The sequence below is a fragment of the Acinonyx jubatus genome, chromosome C1 (assembly GCF_027475565.1).
Source record: "Acinonyx jubatus isolate Ajub_Pintada_27869175 chromosome C1, VMU_Ajub_asm_v1.0, whole genome shotgun sequence".
Lineage (NCBI taxonomy): Eukaryota > Metazoa > Chordata > Mammalia > Carnivora > Felidae > Acinonyx > Acinonyx jubatus.
In genome coordinates this window covers 134,569,016-134,577,077 of record NC_069381.1, presented here as the reverse complement: position 1 = coordinate 134,577,077, position 8,062 = coordinate 134,569,016, and positions in this window count along the sequence as shown.

Genomic DNA, 8,062 nt, shown 5'->3' with positions numbered 1-8,062 from the left:
CCAATAGTGCCTGGAGGGTTATAAGATCAAAATAACAGGAGTTAGATGTACTTCCAAATACATATCCCCACCTGACCTATGGGAGCTTTAGTCCACATAAACATTTCTTCCAAATAGTTCTGGGGACCCAGGAGAAAACATGCTGTATTTTATGCTCAGAGCTACATCCCTTGAACTTGATATTTTGCTTAATAGAAAGTTGGTGCTTACATATGTTATCTGGCCAGCGTGCTGACCGTCAAGGTGAGGTATCATTTTGTATATAGTAGCTAACCGCACCTATATATAATTTCATGAGTTTAAGAAACTCACCCAATTGATTCATAAACAAGTTATTTATGAATCTTGAAAAGATGACTCAGGCCAAGAACAATTTCTCTTAAGGCTATAAAACATTACAGAATAATTATGACATTCATTACTGGAAAATACATTGAAATATCATGGTATAGAAAGGGTAAGAAAGAATCCAGTAAAGCACATATTAACCATGGTTATAGTTATAAATTTGTTTAAAAAAATTACTCTTAGTTGACATTTATTGAGCATTTACTATGTGCCCTGCCTTATTTGCTCCTCACAGATTCTTATGAGTTAGGTAGAATTACAATTCCATCTATAGAAATAAAGAAGTAGATGCTCACAGAAATGAAGTGATTAGGTCAAGGTCAAAAGCATGTGAAAGACCTCGGATTCAAATCTAATTTGATTGATGAGAACACTGACCTCTTGACCAACTATAACATTCTTTTATTTTTGAGACAGAGAGAGGCAGAACATGAGCAGGGGAGGGGCAGAGAGACAGGGAGACACAGAATCCGAAGCAGGCTCCAGGCTCCGCGCTATCAGCACAGAGCCCCACGCGGGGATCGTACTCACGGACTGTGAGATCATGACCTGAGGCGAAGCCAGACGCTTAACCGACTGAGCCACCCAGGCGCCCCTATAACATTCTGTATCAGAGGAAACTATTTGGTGATGTGTTAAAAATAAGAAAGGTTTCATGGTGGGAATGTAAGCTGGTACAGCCACTCTGGAAAACAGTATGGAGGTTCCTCAAAAAACTAAAAATAGAACTACCCTATGACCCATCAATTGCACTACTAGGCATTTATCCAAGGGGTACAGGTGTGCTGTTTTGAAGGGACACATGAACTCCCATGTTTATAACAGCACTATCAACAATAGCCAAAGTATGGGAAAAGCCCAAATGTCCATCGATGGATGAATGGGTAAAGAAGATGTGGTATATACAATGGAGTATTACTCGGCAATCAAAAAGAATGCAATCTTGCCATTTGCAACTACGTGGATGGAACTGGAAGGTATTATGCTAAGTGAAATTAGTCAGAGAGAGACTAAAATCATACGACTTCACACATATGAGGACTTTAAGAGACAAAACAGATGATAATAAAGGAAGGGAAACAAAAAATAATATAAAGACAGGGAGGGAGACAAAATAGAAGAGAGTCATACATATGGAGAACAGACATATGGGAGGGGTTGTGGGAGGGGGATGGGGTAAATGGGTAAGGAACATTAAGGAATCTACTCTTGAAATCATTGTTTCATTATATGCTAACTAATTTGAATGTAAATTTTAAAAACTGAAAAATAAAATTAAGAAAAAAAAGAAACCCTTCATGGGGGGGGGATGGGCTAAGGAATCTACTCCTGAAATTGTTGCACTGTATGCTAACTAATTTGGATGCAAATTAGAAAATTAAAGTTAAATAAAAAAAAAGAGTTTCAGTTTTGCAACATGAAAAGGGTTCTGAAGATTGAGTGGGCAAAAATATGAATGTACCTAAAAGTATTGAACTGTACACTTGAAAATGGCTAAAATGGTAAATATTTTGTTTATGTGTTTTGCCACAATAAAAAGTTTTAAATAAATGAATAAATTAAAAAAAAATTAAAAATTAAAAAAAAAAAGAAGAAAGCCTTCAGAATGTGCACAATCATTCATATTGGGAAGCTTTTCAGTGAAGATGCCTGAAATGAGGGCTTTACAGTTTCCAAGGATCCAGAATTCCTCTAATTCTGGTCCCTGCAAATTCTTACTATGAGTTTCTGATTTTGATTATTCATGATGTTTCCTTCTTTTTCTCACAGCACATAATTCAGCTTGTTGTGGGAATTAGTGGATCTCAGACCCTTTACAACGTAATCACCTTTGCAAAATAGGTCCCAGATTGTCTTGCTGTGCTAGAGCCGCAGACTTCACAGTTACTGCGTGCATCTACCATTCCCTTCTTCTCCTGCCCTAGGTCTTTCAGTGATATTAAGGCCACTGTAAACATTTCCCTCATCTCCAACTGCTCTTGATTTTATCCCAAATCATCAATGCTGCAACCAAAACTCCAAGACTCGCCACAGAGAAATACCATTTCCAATTCTGCTGCATTCCAGTTGTCAGCTGATCCACTGCTCAGATGCTGTGACATTTTCATGCTCAATAGAAACCTTGAAGAGGGAAAAGCACCCCACACTCTTCTACTCACCCCCACCCCCTTTGATCCCACTAGGACAGAGGTTGCAAAGTATAATTGCCTTGGGCTTCCAAAATCTTTTAGAGATTCTAATGAAAGGGTTCTTTCAGCTTTTTGTCAATCTTTGCAAACTTCCCCCCTTTCCCTGGGAGCCAGGCAGGAGGCCAACAGAGCCAGAGGACAATCTGAGTGACCAATACCCAAATCCATACAGGATTCACAATTTCCCCTCTCTCCTAACACTGACCCATTGTCTTTGGAACACACTTGGGTGCCTCTTGAGAGTTATTTTCTTTTTCTGTATTATATATGCCAGTTGAAAGATCAAGGAAGGGCATGTAAGGTTGAGGTCTATGCTGCACTTTAGTTGATGGGAAGAATGTGGCTTGAGTGGGAGGTGAAGAGAATCTCTCTGTCATGACGACGGATAGTTTAAGTGAAAGCTGGAGTCTCAAAGATGAAGCAAAATTGGACTATAACCACAGGTTCTCAAACATAATTTTAGTAGTGGAACACTCTTTTTATTAACAAATTACTATGAAAAAAAATTCAGCATATGAAACATTTAGTATCAGAGTTCAGAAATATCTTTTCTAGTTCAGCAACCTCTTCTTGCTCACTACCAACTACCATATTCCAATAGGGACTACTCCCATATAAAGTATTATAGAAATGAGAAAATAACATTCAATGGGAAATTATGATGCATCGAGAGTCATAAATTACCATGTCTAATTTTTATAGAGCCCTTTTATATATAAGAAAAGAGAGACATAGAGAAAGAAAATAAAACTGAATACAGTTTTGAATTGTCTTAACCATTATATTTAATCTCCAGATTTAACTACTCATGAGACATAAAAATTTTTAATAATTATTTAGTATAAAACTCAGTTCACTTTAGAAGGTGATACTTTTATTTATAGGCTATATGAGTAAACATTTAATTTTTTTTTAAATTTTTTTTTCAACGTTTATTTATTTTTGGGACAGAGGGAGACAGAGCATGAACGGGGGAGGGGCAGAGAGAGAGGGAGACACAGAATCGGAAACAGGCTCCAGGCTCTGAGCCTTCAGCCCAGAGCCTGACGCGGGGCTCGAACTCACGGACCGCGAGATCGTGACCTGGCTGAAGTTGGAGGCTTAACCGACTGCGCCACCCAGGCGCCCCAACATTTTATTTTTAATAAAGCTAAGAATATAAGGGTACCTCAAAATAGTATTTCTAGATCACATTTGTAGTCCCCAATTTCTCAGTTTTTTTACATTCACTAAATATATAGATTTCAGTGGAACATGTAAACTAAAATCAGTAGACCAGAATCTAGGCACTTGGAATTGACTTGAGCAAAGGTGCAATTCCATGCAGAGTGTACTGTTAAACTCTAACCCCTAAATGTAAAGTGACAGAAAGCTTCATGCTGTTCAGTCAAAAAATGATCAACTCAGCTCCTATTTTCTCTTGGTCCCAAATTATTTCAGTTTAAGTAACAGAAGGTCAACTCTTACCAGACCAATTTAAGGCAAGTAGAGGTTTATTGTAGTAATATTGAGGCAGCTCACTGAATCAAATAAAAAGCTAGGGGAACTCAGAAAATACCCCAACAACCTCAGAAACAGGAGGCAGAGATTCAATACTGCTAAAACTACTTTTTTCTCTCAGTATTTTTCTCTTTCTTAATCTATCTCTCCTTTTTAAAAAAATATTGTCACTTCATTTCTTTATCCATTTTTACCAACTTGTGTAGAAAAATGTACTAATAGTTCTACATATATCCTTATACTTTGGTGCTAAAAGATGAAAGACAGATTTTTTTTTCCTTCAGTTTTACCAAAATGAAACATTCTAGTAAGGGAATATATATATCTGGGTTGGGTAATGAAACCACCTTTAAAAATTGCAGGGAGGTGGGGAAATATGATCACTTCTACCCAACGTGAGGTTACGGTGTATCATTTCCTAGGTTAGAGGACCAGAGGTTGACATTTATAAATATCATGGCCTTATAATAAAGTAACTTTATTTCTGTTTTTCTCATCTTTGCTTCTATATTACTTCATAGTTTTATATTCTTCTCAGTTTAATTCCAAATGAAACAAGACTATTGTATCTGCCTACCATTTGATTCCTAAAAGTACCGTTTGGGGTACCATTTTAACTGCAGTTACCAATTTGTTCCAGGAATCATATATCATTTTCTCTGTGTGCTTTACTTAAATACAATATATATAGTCCTAATATGAAAGCTTTCAACAAATATTTTCATGCTGGGGACTTACATCACAAAAAAACTTGGTGGGCAATGCTTCTAAGTTATTAACATTTTCAACCTTATGTTTTTTGTCAAATCTTTGTCCATATGTCTAATTTTCATGGCAAATTATTCTTTTTTTAAATTATTCTTTTACTCATTCGTGGTATTTTTTTTTCTCTCGAGATACTCTGAGTCTATCCTATATTTCCTCTCATAGATGTTTTCAAGAAGGAACAAATCAGAATACCATCAACAAGTAACATGTACTTTTTTAAATACTTTTTAGCTGTCTCTGTTTCTGTACTTTTGTTATTTAATAGGTATTTGTATAATGCAAGTTTCAATACATAACTTTCTATTCTTTTAGGGTTCAGTGTTATATTAGCTGAGTGTGGGATTAGCTGAGAATAGATTTTATAGTATTAAAGCAGTACATTTTTGGAGCTTACATATCCCATTGAATATTTTATGATTTCTCAGTATCATCTTTTGATAAAAAGTGTATTTTGTTGAATTTTTTTAAACAGAAAAACGAAAACAAGGCAATAGCTGATAATGTGTAACAGGAAATAGGAAAACAATATGTATGTGTCATCCACACACGATTAGGAAATATAATTAAAATTGCTTTTGAGAACTACACTTTATTTTTTCAACATTTATTTATTTATTTTGAGAGAGAGAGAGCATGAGCAGGGGGGCGGGCAGGGAGAGAGGGAGAGAGAGAATCCCACTAACAATGCAGAGCTGTTTAGGGGTTCAGTTCCATGAACCGTGAGATCATGACCTGAACTGAAATCAAGCATCAGATGCTTAAGTGACTGAGCCACTCAGGTGCCTCTGAAGACTACACTTTAACAGTCATTCTGTTTCCTGAACTTCACCTCTTGAGAAATTTGTTGTATCTTTAAAAAAAATAAGTCTCAAAAAGAATCCTACTCTCTTTACCAAGATTCTGAAATATATACAATTAAATGAATTTAGGAGATGAGAAGAGGGTACACATTTCATCAAAAGTGTAATTTCTGGTGGATTTATACATCAGAGACAGAATGATGTCCTGGGAACTAAACTGAACCACTTTTTTTCAATGTAAAAGAAGGTAATGATAATACTGTGCAGGTAACCAACAATGTCTATCACTGGGAGGTAATAATAATGCTTACTTCATGAGTTACTGTATGAATTCAATGAGTTAGTATATGTAAAACATTTAGATTAGTACATAGGATGTATTAAGTTCTTATCTTTTTCATCCCCAAACAGAAATCATTCTGGCAAAGACGGAGGAACAGGGGCTGGAATTACCCTTCCATTTCAAAAATACTATAACAACAAAGTCAGATAAAATAAATGAAGCAACAGTTTCAAGACACTGGCTATCAGATGATGAAGAACAGGGATCCCTGAGAGAGGCAGACCACACAAGAAGCCCTAAGTAATTAATAATTAGTAATTTTCTGGCCACAGAGGGAGGGGAAACTGAGGCAGGGCCCAGAGAAATTGCTCAGCTGAAAAGAGATAACCGAGAGTTCAGGGAAACCAAGGCAGTTAGAGTTCACAGGACAAAATACCTGAAGAAGAAAGTGGAATAAAAAGAGTACCCTGAGCATGTGCAGTGAGTCGTCCTTCAGCTTGAGCAGAGCAATGAGTGCTATGTGCTTGTGAGAAAACCACCGAAGGCTGGAGAATTACCATCTTAAAGAATTAGAGGGAACACTGTCTGGCTGTACCCACAAGGCCAGGAGCAGTGCTTGTTTCCATAGAATGGGCTGGAAAAACTCTTACTTCACAGAGCATTAGGGAGAATACTCAGGAAGATCTCACCTCAGTATTGTGGAATACTTATCCCCATCTAAACACTCCTCTGGATTTGAATAACAAATCATAAAGGTAATAATTGAGAAAATCAGATTTTTTTTCCAGGTAACTAAATTGCATCCCAGAACAAAGCACAAGAAGATTCATAAGAATGAAAAATAGCCAACATCCAACAAGGTAAAATTCACAATGCTGGGCATTCAATCAAGAGGCAATAAGGTGGCAAGAAAATATGACCCATAATGAGGAAAATAATCAGTCAATTGAAATGACACATATGAACACAGATATCAAATCATTAATAAAACCAATATTACAATAGTTATCATAAAACAAGCAATCATTATGACTATTTCGTATGTTTAAAGAGTTATGTTTGAGACATGGAAAATATGAATGAAATCTCCAGAGTAAAAGCTGTAATGTCTGAGAGAAAAAAAAATACACTGGGTGGAATTAACTACAAGACTGGACATTACAGAAGAAATAACAGTGAATTTGAAGATATAGCAAGGAAAACTATCCAAAATAAAATAAAGGGGGAAAAGGACTTAAACAAATGAAGAGGTTATTAGTGAGCAGTGGAACAACTTCCAGTGGCCTAATATAAAGGTAACTGTTGCCCCGTAAGGAGGAGAAAGAAGAGAAAGAAAATGTATTTAAAGAGATAATGGCCCCAAGTTTTCCAAACTTAATGAAAACAGTAAGTTCACAAATCAAGGAAGCTCAAAGAACTCCAAACATAAGAAACACGAAAAAAAAAATACTAAGGCATATCATAATAAAATTCTTCAAAATCTGTATAAAAAGCAACTCTTAAAAATATTCAGGAAAAAAAAGACATGTTACACAGAGAGGAACAAAGATAAAAATGCCTTTTTTTTTTTTGAACAAAGCAAGTGAGAAGATAATGGAACCACATTTTGCAGTACTGAAAACTAAAGATTGCCAATTTAGAATTTTAAAAGTGGTGGGCACCTGAGTGGCTCCGTCCGTTGAGAGTCTGACTCTGGTTTCAGCTCAGGCCATGATCTCAGGGTTCCTGGGATAGAGCCCTCTGTCCTTACAGTGTAGAGCCTAACTTGGTATTCTCTCTCCCTCTCTTTGTCTCTGTCCCTCCCCTGTGCGTTCACTCTTTCTCTCTCTCTCTCAAAAAAGTAAGTAAACATTAAAAGAAATAAAATTTCAAAAGGGGCATATATATTTTCCCAAACTGAAGGCAAATAAAGACATATTCAGACATGTAAAACCTGAAGAAATTCATCACCAGCAGACGTGCCCTACATGATATATCACAGTAAGTCTTTTAGAAGGAAAATGGTGGATGAAAATCGAGACTTACACAAAAGAATAAAGAGAAGAGAAAATGGTAACTATGTATGTAAATATACATATTTTTTCTTATTATTTAAATATATTTGAAGGATATTTGACTATTTCAATAAAAATAATAACTTATTGAGGAGCTTACAGCAGAAAAAGTGAAATGCA